This window comes from Gigantopelta aegis, chromosome 8, assembly GCF_016097555.1.
Source record: "Gigantopelta aegis isolate Gae_Host chromosome 8, Gae_host_genome, whole genome shotgun sequence".
Lineage (NCBI taxonomy): Eukaryota > Metazoa > Mollusca > Gastropoda > Neomphalida > Peltospiridae > Gigantopelta > Gigantopelta aegis.
In genome coordinates, this window is record NC_054706.1 from 25,965,956 (window position 1) to 25,982,888 (window position 16,933).

Below are 16,933 nucleotides of genomic sequence, written 5' to 3' on the forward strand. Positions count from 1 at the left end.
TGTTCTGAATGAATAAAGTTCTATTCTGTTACCGGCGATTTTATGCGACTTGAAAGTTAATATCGTCTGTGTATACATACCTCTTCAACTAAGTCTAGCCATCATAAACCGGTGTGAAAACAATTTAAACTATATAATATGTCTACTTTATTAGCCGTAAACATTCAGTTCATAGATGTCACACATATTTGTACATAATATTTCATGTACCAATACATATTTCATTAAAAGTGAAAAGAAAGTGAAAATATTCAATATAAAATATGACAATAATAAAAATAACCAGTATAATAAAAAGTACAGCATATTTTGTCTTCTCATTTACTGCAAGATGGTTATAATTCAATTATATGCATACAAAAATACCGATTATTGGACGTCAAACATTTGGTAATTGTGACACGTAGTTTTAAGAAGAGAGGGTGTAGCTCAGTGGTACAGCGCTCGCCTGATGCGCAATCGATCTTTCCAGTCAGTGCTCCACAACTGGTTTAATAAAGGCCGTGGTATGTACTATCCTGTCTATGGGATGGTGCATATAAAATATCACTTGCTGCTAATCGAAAAGAGTAGCCCATGACGGCGGTTTTCCTCTCTCAATATCTGTGTGGTCCTTAACCATATGTCCGACGCCATATAACCGTAAATAAAATGTGTTAAGTGCGTCGATAAATAAAATATTTCTTTCTTTCCATATAACCGTAAATAAAATGTGTTGAGTGCGTCGTTAAATAAAACAGTTCTTTCCTTCTTAAGAAGAAAACCACTACATTGTTCCCGCTAGCAATAAGGGATCTTTTATATTCACTTTCCCCACAGACAGAACTACACATACCATGGTCTTTGATGTGTGACATTATTTGGGATGGAGAAAAACCCAATTAGATAAGGGATCCACCTAGGTGATTCGATCCTTCGCCCCAGGGATCTCAGGCCAGCGCTCTACCGACTGAGCTAGATTCCGTCTTTCGTGTCAAAATAATGCATATATTTTCAGATAATATTTTATAGTCGACTGTTCTTGCCACTGCATAAAATGTATATTAAAATTTATATTAATCATGTTTTATGTTGGAAAAGAAAATAAGAAACAATATCACCAACTTTTGACTTCTGTTCCTTCATTTACATTCGTCAGAAAATAATATTCATAAGAAAACCTACTCTGTGTTAATATGAACACATTTTAAAATGTATTTTTGTGTTTTTTCGTGTTTATATCTGCTTAAATGTTTAAAACGCGTTCCTAAATAACCAACTCGGATAATTTGGTCATCTATCCAGGGCATGACAATGTGGTGAGTGTTTATTTTATTATTATTGTTATTTTTTTTTTAATACAGAAAATGTATTTTATGTGGACTTTCCCATAAACGGGTGTCACGGGGATCCTATAATACCCGTAACTGAATGAAACACACGATTGTCCAAATATCTCTCCTAACTGTATATCTATTAGATCTCTCTGTAACGGGCAGTTATACCCGCGTGGCTCGCCTAGGTATGATCAGAGATAAGATCTTATATCAAGTATATAGAATATAGCACGTTAGTTCACTAGAAAACACAACAAAAACACAATACACTTTGGAATCTGTATTAACCTACGCTGACAAATGTACTGCCGCAGTAGTTAATTAACAACAACAAATAATAACAACCCAGAACTGATCACTTAATTAGTTAATCTCTAGGTGTCTAGTTTACACAATATTCTAATCACTTCACCGTGACACAACACCCACACGTGTGATAACTGAGAAACGATTCCAGGGGAACTTAATTAATAAAGGAATTACAACTCTATTCCTAACTGGTTAATTTTTAATTAACCCTTAACTACTCATTCAATAACCTTGTAATACAGAATTAATACTGGTACCTATCACAATAAAGACAATAACCTACCGTTTACCTAGGTCCTCTAGGATGACTGGTTAAGCTTTATATATATAGAACAGTGAGCCTACAGTTTAAAGCGTCAGATTACCGGCAGAACCGTCTAAATAATATTGGTATAATACAGTATTAAAATATTTAAAGTCACATCAATCACATCAAGGTTATACAACAGAGCAGAAATAATATATTTACCAATCCGGACGGACAACGTTCCCCCTGGAAGCCTTCCTATGTTTCCCCCTGATATCTCTAAAACCCTAGCTATTTATTATAAAATCCCAGTATCGCCTGGGGGTACATCGCGGCACCGAATACCTACAAGTGATATTTCCACAGCGACCAAGACGACAATTTTCCTTAGATGGCCAGACTTGCTGACGCCTAGTCGCCAAAATCACGGTCGTAAAAACCGCACTCGTGGAGGTATTACGTAACTACTGGCCACATGGCCTCCGCATCTGGGCTGGGTGTGTATTAGGCACAGCTCGACCACGGTCGCACGGAGGTATTACGTAACAAAGTGCCCACCTGGGTGTAAGTGCATATTGAGACTGCACACGGCCCTCTAAAACAATTAATATCGCCACAGGCGAAAAGAAATAAGAGCATGTACCGTCACAACGGGACAACACAAATCACAAATTTTAACACAACGGTCACTAGCTGATGGCGGTTAATCCCGTCAAGAATAAATACTTTCAGCATAAGACCATGTTCGTTAAGCCAGGTTTCCATAAAATGTGTGGCGAATCGACGCAGATAGAACATACTCCCTGCAACAAACCTTCAAAGTTGAACTTCGCGACTGTGTTCACATAAAAAAAGTCTTTGGTCGATTGCATTGTGTTACATATTTTATGGAACCCAGGCTCTAGGGAATAAGATGTATCATAGGCGTAGAGGCTCTCATATTTTAGGGGGTCAGGCTGACTTTTGCCCGAATTAAACGAAAATGTTGTAATCTGGATAAGAACATTTATTAATATTACTGCCAAACAGTCATATAGGGTTGCAAACGAAGCACTACGCATTTTTACATGGATTACAGCAAACATTGTCAGCAGAATAATAATTGAAATACAAGGTGGAAAGTTTCAGGCCAGCTGATTTTAATAGAATTTAACGATTTGCTTCAGCACTTGAGGGGAGGGGGGGGGGGGGGAGGGTGCTCCTCCTGCCTCGTCTCGTACATTTATGATTATGATACTGATATTTTACACACACACTACACTACTACACTACTATATACCGATATATATATATATATATATATATATATATATATATATATATATATATATATATATATATATATATATATATACTTGTTGGGAATAGATCCCATAAGCTTGATGTATATATTACTTGTTGAGGATAGATACCATAAGATTGATGTATATATTACTTGTTGATGACAGATACCATAAGCTTTATGTATATACTACTTGTTCAGGATAGATCCCATAAGCTTGGTGTATATATTACGTGTTCAGGATAGATCCCACAAGCTTGGTGTATATATTACTTGTTAAGGATAGATCCCATAAGCTTGATGTATATATTACTTGTTGATGATAGATCCCATAAGCTTGATGTATATATTACTTGTTGATGATAGATCTCATAAGCTTGATGTATATATTAGTTGTCGATGAGAGATCCCATAAGCTTGATGTGTATATTACTTGTTAGGAATAGATCCCATAAGCTTGATGTATATATTACTTGTTGAGGATAGATCCGATAAACTTGAACACCTGGAGATGACAGTAGGGTTTTTGGCATAATCCTTTGACTACGTGTGACCTGACCCAGGCGATTCTACCCTGCTGGCCTAATTTACGCATGAGAAAAACACTTTTGTGTGAAGACCCTTAAACCGAGCCAGCCATGTTGAACCTCGAGTTACTCACAAACGGGTTTGGTGCATTTCGCTTGTTGATTACCAATCCCGTGGCGGTGCACAAACTGCGTAAAAAGAAGACGCGGATATTCCGGACAAAGTGACATATCAGGAATCTCAGAACTATAAACAAATAAAAAAGGGAAGTCTGATCACTCTGTAAAGACAAGGTAAGTGATGCGTTGGCAATTTATTGTTGTATTAAAGTTGTATTATTATATTTCTTTTTTTGCCTGTGTGGCATTATCCGACAGTGTCACAACATACTTTAAAGGGACATTCCTGAGTTTGCTGCATTGTAAGATGTTTCCGAGAAATAAACTATTTTTATGATTAAACTTACATATTAAGTATATTTTCTTGTTTAGAATATCAGTGTCTGTATATTCAATGTGTTTCTGGTCGTCTTAATATTTGTAAGAAGCCCAATCTAGATTTTGTCTTCAATAATTTCGTACGTACGAACAAAAACATATTTTAGGAAATAAAATGAAATTTAACCTAGTACAAATATTAGGACGATCAGAAACTCGTTTAATATACAGACACTAATATTTTATGCAGAAAAATATATATGATATGTAATTACAACCAGGAAAAAGTCTCTGTTAGTCGATAACATTCTAAAAATGGCAGCAAATTCAGGAATGTCCCTTTAAGCGCGCTGGACAATGACTCGAAGCGACAAAATCCGGCTAAATAATAAATGAGCTATGAAGGTAGCCAACAACCCTGAAGCTTAGCTGGGTCATCAATTAATCTTGAGCGGTCACTGGATACGGGATGGGGTGGTGTGGGGTTTGTAATTTATAAAATAAAATCAAGATCGCAGTAGGCAAAACGGTGAAGAAAAACCTGTTTACCACAGTATGTATGGGCGTCACCGGATTAGCTTAGAAGTATAATATATATTATAATTAGACCTGGAAAGCCGACAAAAACTAAATAATTGCCAAACATTCGTACCCCTGACAGATATATACACACACACACACACACACACATACACACGCAAGCACGCACGCATACATACATACACCAGTCCTTGGCTTTTGAAAAACAAAGGCGAGTGAAAAATCGCACATTTCAAAACGCTCAGACAAGTGAGAAATCGCACTCATCAAAATGCTAAGGCGAGTGAAAACCAAGCATTATTAATTTATGAAGTAATAGGTACATGTAAATACAGAGACATATGTTGCAAAAATAAACCAATAAACCAATAATGTATTCTTCTAATTTTATGTTGTTTGGTTCATTAGTGTAGTCTTACTACTTTTCCCTTTCAGGAATGGAGTTATAATTTATTAAAAGGTTTCAGGAGTAGTACTATAGAAATATAATTATGACATATACACACACTGATGCAGACAATTTGATTTTTTAATTACAATATGTACTATTCAGATAATATGATGCACACAACTATATATAAGTAGTAGGGGGGCCTGTATGGAGGCATAACCTACTGACCTACTGACCTGACCTACTAACCTGACCTACTGACCTACTGACCCCCTGGCCCACTGACCTACTGACCCGACCTACTTAGACCAGACCACCGAGTGTATAAAAAGTAGCACCATTCTGAGCTGAACCACAAACATTGCAGCTGTTAGACAACTGTATTGGATTACGAGAGAAAAAAGTAAGTATGTATTGTGTTTTATAAATTTAACTACTATAGAGATGAGTAAGAATTGGTGGTAGAAAAATAACATTTCTTTACATAATTATACGTGGTACAAGAAATTTGTATTTAACGATGCAAAGGTGATGCGTTTAATTTTAAACTCAGAAATGTGTCCCTAAATATACGAAACACATTTTAATATAAATAAAAGTTTTACCAGCGAAACGTACGTTATTTGGAGACTGAACACCATTTTTCGCATATCACAGGAATGCTTTGTCGCACTCGACACAGCTACAAAATAATTGCTGTATATTGGAGAGAATGAAACAGTTATTATAACAGACTCTACTTTTCCTAATCAGCTGACGGTCGATTTAGCTATATATGTGTCTCAGGTTATTATTGGCCAAACATCATAACACATTATTATTTTATTATTTTATTTAAAGTTTGGGCAGTGACGATTGAGGGATTGAGGGGGGGGGGGGGGGGGGGGAGGATAGTAAAATTCATCACTGGAAATATACAAGTGATACTGTAAAATATTAACGACCTTAAAAATTTAGCGACGTCCATACCAAGGACATATTAGCGACATAAAACTTTTAGAGAGGTCAGCATATATCAAACATTTAAAAAAAAAAGAGTTGATTTATTAAGATACAATGCAGGTTATTACTAATGAAAAGAAATATCAATGTACATTTATTTGACGTTATGCAATGCGCACTGTCTCCGGTTGTCTCAAACATATCAGCGAAGCAGCTGCTGCGCACCACATTATCAATTATATCCAGTCCGGCTGCCTGGTTACTTTAAATGACCGCAGTAGTGATAAACGTACTTTTCCTCCTTTTGGTATGTACATATTGCTAATTGTTGTTGTTTGCTATACGTATTCTATCAATAGCATGTTGTTTGTTCACTTAATCATTGACAAACAATTGCTCAACATATTGGTTGTTGCAAAGTTTGGACAATCTACGAAACAACAGAGACTGTATTTCGTAGACGGTGAATAGTACGAAAGTCTGTTGAACATAACAATCCGAAAATGGATATTGGCTAAATAAAAATCTAATCTCAACTCCTCGAACAGTCAAATTTATCGATTCTAAAAAAAAAAAATGGCATTTAACGCATATGAGATTTTCTTATCCAAAGTTGTACTGATTTTAAAATCGTTACAATATAGCTGAATGCAATTTAAATATTTACATAACTGGAAAACTTACATGCCAACGGCGTCCATGTCTGTGAACAAAAGTAAGGAGGTAGGTGTTGTAACAATGAATGTATAAGCCGCCACTGGCCAGATTTTGATCTATCAACACTGTAACACTGTCCACTATATATATATATATATATATATATATATATATATATATATATATATATATATATATATGCAGATAATGACTTTAATAATAAATTTGTTAACAGACAGGCCTCTAGAACATAATTGACGTAGAAACCTCTCAGGGACCCATAAGATGTCGCGAATATTTATGGGAGATCTCTGTACATGCAGATAATACTAATTAAATGTTTACGGCGCTATATTTCGCTATTTTAATACATAAATCGCATAAACAATAATTAACAGGGGAAAAAAACTGTAAATGCATATCAAACAAATTTAAAAATATGTGAATGTATGTTGACTGTCTCTAAATGTTTTATTATTTACGCATAAAGTACGTTCTCCAAAAAAAAAAAAAAAGTAAATAGACCGCCATTTTGAAACTATTTCACATATTGGATCTCTTAGAACGCCTAAGGCACAGCAGATGTCGCGAATATCTATCTATGGGGAGATCTCTGTCCGTGTCAGAAGTAAATTAATAAAATATTAATTAACTGATGTTAGCGTAATGTCGACAGCCAAGGAGTTACAGATTAATAATTGAACGTTTTGACGGAGACATGCCTCGCTGTATCGAGGGACAAATAACATAGGGTAGTCCTTACCTACTTAGCCCGGCCCGGCCCGGCTCGCATATATGTATATGGGGTTTAAATGACAGGCTTTGGTTACATGTGTTAAGTAGGTGACTTGTTAGCGAGTTCGGCTCCAGCGCGGAAGGTACGCCATTCGTATTTGGAGTGGGGAAATTATATATATTTTTTCAATTATTTTTAATTTTTAAAAATAATTTATAGTTTTTATTTATTGTTTATTTATTTATTATGTTACGAGGTTTGTTTTTTCAAGCAGCCTCTAATAACCCTGTGGGGACGGGACGTAGCTCAGTGTTCCCTTGATGTGAGGTCGGCCTGGGATCGATTCCCGTCGGGGGGGGGGGGGGGGCACATTGGGTTATATCTAGCCAGTGCCCCCACAAAGGGACAACAGCCTTGGTATGTACTATCCTGTCTGAGGGATGGTGTAGGAATCCCTTGCTGCTAATAAAAAAAAAAAAAAAAATAGCCCATGAAGTGGCGACAGCGGATTTCCTCAATCAATATGTGTGTGTGTGTGTGGTTCTTAACCATATGTCCGTATAACCGTAAAATAAAATATATTGAGTAAATAAAACATTTCCTTCCTCGTAAAATAAAGATTAATTGAATACAAATATGTATTTTATTTTAGTCATAGGGAAAGAATACAAATATGTATTTTATTTTAGTCATAGGGAAAGAAAGACATATTTGTCTCGAAGAAAGGTGCGTGCGTGTGTGCGTGTGTGAAACACCCCAGCCCATTGCTTTGAAGAAAGAACGCGTGACTGCAACTCAACGCTCCAACCTAACCTATGATCTTTTAACTGCATTTTAAACACAAGTATTTCCCTAGAGTACAAGCCTTTATAGACAACCAGTGTATTATGTCTGGTATATCAAAGATCGTGGTATGTTCTGTCTTGTACACACAGCTCTTGCTACTATAAAGTAGCGGTAGAAATATCCAATCACAAATCTAGTCATAGAGTAAAAAACACAAAAAAACAACAACACCGCAATGGTTTGGTTTTTCATTTATTTCTAAATTACAAATCACTGACACATATATAAAATGGGGCACGCATTGGGTTACATCGAGAGGCCTTAAGGGCGACATGTGAATAATATGAGTGTTCATTTCTCTCATCATCAGTATCATCATCATCGGTATCGTCGTCGTCTACTTCGTCCAAATTTTCGCCGATCCAGGAACGATACTGATTTAATTTAGAACGAATCTGCAGTCTGACATTTCGGTTAGGATTGACAGACTGTAGAAGTTTCCTCGTGTTGGGGCCTTTGTCAAAGTAATGCATATAGGTCAGAAAGCGAGAGTACGTGTCTTTAAATAACTTCCATTGTAAAGTCTTCATGTTTCTTTCGATGGCATCTTGGGACATTTTTTTTTCTTCGTAGCGTTCTCTCTTGCTTTCGATATAGTCATGAATGATGTCGAATTCACGTTCCACCATGAGACGAATGCCTTCATTTTCCAGGTCGGGCGACAGCTCCTCTTCTTTTTCATTTCCCTCCTCACACGTTTTAAATCGCAGATGTCGCTGCAAGTCGCTTCCGTCTTTAAAGACCAGACCACACGTATCGCAAGACTGCATCCTCTTGACTTTTTTCAGATAGGGTTCCACCTCATCTTCTTCTATTTCGTCACTTTCGTAGGCGGGCATGCCTGGTAGTTTTCTTTTGAATGCGTTTCTTTGTATGTAGAACTCTTTCTCCGTCGGTGGCTGCAACTCTTCTGAGACATTCGCCGTTACGTTTGTGCTTTTATACCATTCGGACGGCTCCGTCTCCAAACCATTAGGTCGAAGGCGCCAATGTTCGGGCGTAGTCGGTTTCAAGTCCACCAAGAGATGTCCGTAGGGCCTGTGGGTAGCTTCCTCAAACCGCTGCATGAAATGACGAGTATTTCCAGGATACATCTGCTGTGCCAAGGTTAGGACTTGCTGCTTGTCGATGGGGTTGTTGAACAGTGCCCGGTAATGACAGTTTCTTCTCTGTGTCGGGTCCTTGCTGTGATACAGGTTCTGGTTGATGGCGATGACGGATAAGTTTCTGTGGTGACTTCCTTCTGTGAACAGGTCGGTGATGCGAGGGTCTTTTCCAGCTGTAGACATCAGGTCGTCCAACACGATGACATTTCTGACTCTCGAATCCAAATAACGATCCTTTTCCAAATTCTCGGGTATGCCTTGAACAAATTTCACTCGAGCAATCATTTTGATCGTATCATAGAGAGGTTGCCATCGTTTGTAGAGCCAAATGATGCATTGAGGCAATGGGAAGATCTTACCATCCCTTAGCAGTTTGTACAACAAAAATGTCTTTCCACACGCCGTGGGTCCCGACACGATCATGGTGAACGGATGTAACAATCTTAGGGGCTGCTGCTGCTGCTGCTGGTGTTGTTGTTGTTGTTGTTGCTGCTGCTGCTGCTGCTTCTGTTGTTGTTGTTGCTGCTGCTGCTGCTGCTGCTGCTGGGAAGGCTTATTTTCAGATTCCAAGAGTCCATGTTTATTTCGTACGTGCCGAGTTAGGTCATGGGTCCAAACATATTTCTTTTCGCAAATGTGACACTGATTGATGTTGTTGACTGTTGAAGTGTTCGACGTGAACTGGCGATGTTGAAACTGCCATGCCCCCTTTTATAGTCTTCTCAGAAATGTTTGTGCCGTTTATTACTCATGCCAGTCTGCTCTTGTCGTTTCTGTTCCACGTCAATTTGTTCTCGTTTCCGTTTCTGCTCGGCTTTGGCTTGCTCTACCACCTGTTGTGTTGGGGAGATCATGACGATTTTGGGTGCCAGGGGCTTGTTCTGTTCCTCTTTTTCTTTTTTCCCACGTGAGATCGTAGAGTTCTAGACATCGATCCACACTGTACATGATCTGACTTTTCCCACCACGTTGAATTTCGAAGTGAGGTTGAAGTTTGCCTTCTGCTTGCAATTTGTAGAAACGGGTCTATGTCGGGAACATACAATTTGTACTGGTCTGACATGTTGCTCCTCTGAAGGTTCTACCTCAAATGACGAGTTTTCCTAAACTATTTTTACTTATATACCTTATGACGCATACAGATATGGTACAGGAAAATTTGAATGTGTGTGATACGTATGACCAGTGCCCCCTCCTCCCAAGCACAAATCTCATCGTGCAAGCTCCCCCCAAAACATCGTTACCAAAATATTACCCTTTACCAGTGTCACTACCATAGGGACATGTTCAGAGACACACTCATGGACGCAGGACATAAATAAGATAGCAAAACCTGTTATTCATGGTTTTATTCACAACATACAACATGAAAATATAGCACACAAGTGTCTGAAACATTTAATGTCTGAACATGTCGTTCACACAGGGACATCTCGGAGAGAGTCTGTAATGTTCCATCACCGGATCGTCCGTCTTCTTCCATCGGTAGACGCGAAGTCCGCAACAGTAACAGGTGATGGCATCGTGGTCTCCCGTGTAATAAAAACCCGCCTTGGCAAGTTCTTTTGGTTTTTGACGTAATTGTATGGGCCACCGAGCATACGTCAGCATCCGGGCATAGAAATGTCTCATTTCGGGATGATGACAGAACAAGCAACGTCTTGAATAGCAGTCATCCTCATAGTCAGGATCTGTTTCGCGACCAGCATCCGTCTGATCTGTGGGTTCATCCATCAATTCGTCATCTTCATTTCTATCCCTAATTTTGCGTGTAGCATCCGTTTGATCCACATAATGAGTACTCTTCTTCTCATCTTGTTTGGTAGTCACTCTTTTGATCGTATGTCTTTCTGAACATTTGCAGACCAAGACGTGGTCATCGTCGCTACTGCTGCTGCTACTAACACTGCTCGAATATCCTGATGCCATTTTCTTCTTTCCAGATAGAGTGCAACAAGACACAAAAATGTTAGAATCATAAAACACGTCTGCTCCCTAGGACAGTCGTAAAACAAATGACGTTTATACCACAAACCACTTTTTATAGCCACAAAAATGTATTTTACCACTGATGGCACTCGTTCGGGTTGCAGAAGTTACACTGTAGGAATCCCATCTGATTTTGATGGTCGTCTTGCATGGCGCAGGGCACGATCGAGTTCAGATCTGGTACAAAGTCACACATGACTGCGAAACAGTCTTTGAGTTTCTCCCATTGGTCTAGGTGAAGACAAATTCCTTTCTTCGATGGCTTGATCGCGTCGTCGCACCACCACCACTGTCGAATGTCTACACCGACAATGTTGTTGTCCACGCTCACGTACACGTTGGACACAATATGACGAAACAACTTCTCCTCTTTCCTTTCCTTTAAGACTGCAATGGTGTCGTCTATCTGGCTCTTACTCGTACACAGTTCGACCCAGTGTTTAAGGGTTAGTGAAATACCTCGCTTCATGGGTAAAGTGGCATTTTCGTCGTCAAATTTCCTAATGTGAATGGCAATTCCCCTTTGCACAGTTTGGCCACAACGTATACGTTACTTCCAAGTTCTATCTTGCATCTCGTATCGGTATTGCTTCCACTTGTCGAAAAGGCCATGTCAAATGAATTCAGTTCTCGTTCGTAGAGAGTGAATGAAGTTACTAACGGTGTTTTTATACTCTCGGGTCTGGTCTAAGTAGGTCAGTAGGTCGGGTCAGTAGGTCAGGGATCAGTAGGTCAGGTCAGTAGGTCAGGTCAGTAGGTCAGTAGGTCGGGTCAGTAGGTCAGGTCAGTAGGTCAGCCCTCCATACAGGCCCCCCTACTACTTATATATACCTTTTCAGTGTTAGATGGTTTGATGAACGTGCAGCTAAACATATATACTATAGGAATCAACTTGTCTTGAATTTCATTATGTACCAAAAATATGATGAGGATAGTTGGAATGGGAAAACCCCACTGGTTCCGAGGAGGTGGTTCATGAACTACGACCCAAACATCTCAGGTGTGCATTATCGACTCATAAAATTATTAAAACATTTTTTTTTAATAAATCGGGAAACGTAGGCCTACGATTACTTCAATTGATAATGTTGGTTGGGACACTGACATTCACGTGACATTTTTAATTCAACAATTACGCACCAGTCTCCCTCCCTCAACATTTTGTAACACGCCATTTGATCTACCGCTACAAGTTACGAACGGCTCTGACAGTGTTACGTCTTTGATCTAGAACGGCCCCAATGTTGTTGATACAAAAATCTGTCATTACAAAGGATTTTATTCCAAACGTGGGATGCCATAATAAAAAATAAAAAAAAAACCCATAATTTTAAACACCATCATCAATGCGTAATAAGATGTCACGTAGACCGGCGTGTGCGTGCAGAATTCCAAGAGTAAAAGTAATCTGACCCCGATAGCTCTGATTGGTCAATATGCCACAGAGTACTGCGCATCAAATCATGTTCCAGTCACATGGTCTGTGACTTTCTATGAAATGAAACAGAAATTAAATAGTCGGCAATGATCATTGATTACTGTTACTATAGTGTGTACATATATACATATATAAATAACATATGCATATTCATTAACCTCTGGCTGAAATACAAATATTTAAATGAAGTTTTATTTGATTTTTTTTTAAAGATAAAAAAAAAGAAAAATAATAGACGTAAAAAAAATACGTAGGCTTATTCCTACATACCTATTACCATTTTTTCCCCCCTTCTTTTTATTATTCCGTCTAAATTTCATTTCTTTTTTTAGTATAAAATTACACGATTGCCATTTTCGGGACCTCACGTAAGCTTTGTAGGCTAGCAGTTATCAACTAATCGAGACAATGTTACGGACTTCGCTGATTTCCATAACAAGTTCATTTATGTAGGCTACAGAAACCACTATTTAATTCAACCCCTTTTCTCTTTTTGTCATAACTATATGAACAGTATATATAAGTTATCCTTATCAGACGTTGTGATCTATTATCTTACAAAAGTGGACTGTTTCTAATTAATAATAAATTAAATAGGCAAAGAAGTTTTGATCGGATTGGTACGTCTTCGAAGATGTCTATTAAACCTGTGTTTTCCGATTTGTATAGCAAAGATAAGTACCAGTCATATATTAAAATCTTGCATGGACGCTCGTAACTTTTTTTTTCTGGTATTATTAAACGGATCTTTCTATCAGCTACATACGGTAAATAGTGGCAATCAATATACAAAATTATTTTACGTGCGCTGTTTGCTAAGTGTAACGTTATTTTTCACACTCGTCAGATTGAAATTACGTGCGCTGTACGAGCGCGATCGCACCCGCGCACCTTAAAAGGCAAGGTCTGATTAACCTCTGGCTGAAATACAAATATTTAAATGAAGTTCTATTGAATTTTTTTTAAAGATAAAAAAGAAAAATAATAGACGTAAAAAAATACCTAGGCTTATTCTTACATACCTACCGGCCTCGGTGGCGTCGTGGCAGGCCATCGGTCTACAGGCTGGTAGGTACTGGGTTCGGATCCCAGTCGAGGCATGGAATTTTTAATCCAGATACCGACTCCAAACCCTGAGTGAGTGCTCCGCAAGGCTCAATGGGTAGGTGTAAACCACATGCACCGACCAGTGATCCATAACTGGTTCAACAAAGGCCATGGTTTGTGCTATCCTGCCTGTGGGAAGCGCAAATAAAAGATCCCTTGCTGCCTGTCGTAAAAGAGTAGCCTATGTGGCGACAGCGGGTTTCCTCTAAAAAAATCTGTGTGGTCCTTAACCATATGTCTGACGCCATATAACCGTAAATAAAAATGTGTTGAGTGCGTCGTTAAATAAAACACTTCTTTCTTTCTTTCTTACATACCTATTATCATTTCTTGTCCTTCTTTTTATTATTCCGTCTAAATTTCATTTTTTTTTTTTTAAATAAAGTAAATTACACGACTGCCCTTTTCAGGACCTCATGTAAGCTTTGTAGGCTAACAGTTATGAACTAATCGAGACAATGTTACCGACTTCGCTGATTTCCGTAACGAGTTCATTTGTGTAGGCTACAGAAGCCACTTTAATTCGATTCCTTTCTCTTTTTGTCATAACTATATGAACAGTATAAATGAGTTATCCTTATCAGACGTTGTGATCTATTATCTTACAAAAGTGGACTGTTTCTAATTAATAATAAATTAAATAGGCAAAGACGTTTTGATCGGATTGGTACGTGTTCGAAGATGTCTATTAAACCTGTGTTTTCCGATTTGTATAGCAAAGATAAGTACCAGTCATATATTAAAATCTTGCATGGACGCTAACATTTGTTTTTTGATATTAAACGAATCTTTCTATCAGCTACATAACTAAATAGTGGCAATCAATATACAAAATTATTTTACATGCACTGTTAAGTGTAACGTGCGTTATTTTCAAACTTTATATATGGATGATGTACAAAACGTGTGATCTATGAATTTGGATTTAATATGAATGAATGAATGAATTAATGAATGTTTAAAGACACCCCAGCACAAAAATACACACCGGCTATTTGGTGAGATATAGTATTTGATGTATTCGATATGAACACCATAGGCGTACGGCCTACCATTTTTGTAGGGGCGTTGGGGACAGGCTGATTTTGCCCGAATGAATTGGATTGGATAACATATTAACGTGGCTATATTCAATCAAGGTTCAAGCACGTCTCTCCCGGGTGCAAACTCTAACTAGCCAGCTCGGGACAGAAGGGGGGAGGGGGGCGAGGGGGGCGGGTGAATTGGAAATGGACAGAATATTGGAATAGCAATTAGTAAAAAGATATATACATGTATATATATATATATATATATATATATATATATATATATATATATATATATTTAATTAAAAAAATTAAATTACCAAAAATGAAAAGGAATTGATTGCTCGGCCGAATATTTATATAATTTGGAGCATTTTAGAAGGACAGTCCAACATTAAATGAGAGAAAGAAGAGAGGATCGGACTAATTAATAATATAGAAAAAAGGAGTAATTTTGACATAAAATTTTGAACGAATGTCTAAAAAGTTTAAAGTCCGATCTGATGTATGTCCGCGTGAGTGGCCTCGTTAAGGCCGTTAGGGTGCACAACTTGTAGGGACGAGATCGGTTGCATCCTGTCAAGAAAACCCTTAGAGTGACGGTCATTAGATGTAGAAGGTGTAATGCTTGCCCGAATTAACTGAACATGCCAGAATCTGGATAACAACATTTATTCATATTAGCATTACTACCAAATAGCTAACTAGGGTTGAAAACGAATCACTACGCATTGTTATATGGGTTACAACTAATACTAAGTAGAATGATGGAAATGCACAGTCAAAATGTTTCAGGCAAGCTAATTTTGCCCGAATATTTCTATCTTTTTTGCCCGCATATGAATGAATGAATGAATGAATGAATATTTAACGACACCCCAGCACGAAAACTACATCGGCTATTGGGTGTCAAACTATGGTAATGCAAACAAATAAGGTGATGATCAACATCAATATAAAAATTCAAGATTTAAATAAAAACAGTGTAAAGAACTGTGCAAAAATACAAATATCACAGATAGATACTGACTTTTACTCAAAATTTCAATTTGTGCTGTATTGGCCATTCTTAAAGAGAATGTTACACCCCTGCACCACGGTGAGGTTACAGCACGCGCAGGGGTGCCCGAATGTGATGATTTGCTCCAGCCCTGGGGGATGGGGGTGGGGGACAGTTGCCTCCCTTCGCCTGTCTCGTTCGCTTACGATGAACACAATACTGTTAACGTCGATTCGTCAGCTAAATAGAGAATACTACATGAGTGGACATTAGATACTATCCTACAAATTGTTTAAAAACGCTGTCACTCGTTGGATATGTTTTTAAACAACGAGTTGGTATCTAACGGACACGAATGTAGTATTCTATTTCTTACATATTTTCAGAAAAGACTTTTAAAATAAATTTAAACGCCTTTTCCAACTAAAACCGATGCACTGCCCTAGCGTCACCGAGAAGTCAATTTCTGGTTAACTTGTACGTCACATCTAGTGATCGATTTCTACTGTGCTTATCCATTGGATGGTATGACATTGGTGACCTGGTCATCACCCAGGTGCAGTCTGTCGTATGTCTGTCATATATTATCTCACGTATTGGTGTTAACAAGTATGAGTTATCAAAAATAATAAATAATGTTCACACCAACGGGTGTGTACGAAAGCGTTTTACTTCAATCAGTATATTGGGTTCCAAGTCCCGACTCGAAGACACAAATTCAAATTGTATTGTTGACAGCTGAAGATTCTTAAAACATAATCGACATTTACAAAAAAAGGAGAGAAGTTTGTTTTGTGTAACGACACCACTAGAGCAAATTTATTTATTAATCATCGGCTATTGGATGTCACACATTTGGTAACTTTGGCATATAGACTTAGAAAAAAAAACCGCTATATGTTTTCCATTAGTAGTAAAGGATTTTTTATACATACTATCAGGATAGCACATATCACGGCCTTTGATATACCAGTCGTGGTGCACTGGCTAGAACGAGAAATAGGCCAATGGCCACCAGCGGGGATCGACCCCAG

At 38.0% G+C, this 16,933-nt stretch overlaps 1 protein-coding gene across 1 annotated transcript in view; it reads left to right on the plus strand.

Moving 5' to 3' along the window:
• Positions 1-3,817: 3,817 nt before the first annotated feature.
• LOC121378673 (high-affinity choline transporter 1-like) overlaps positions 3,818-16,933 on the plus strand; it is a 41,805-nt gene continuing 28,689 nt past the window's right edge. The window contains exon 1 of the mRNA XM_041506954.1: positions 3,818-3,975. The gene's annotated coding sequence lies outside the window, so the exon portion shown is untranslated. The remainder of the gene's footprint in view (positions 3,976-16,933) is intronic.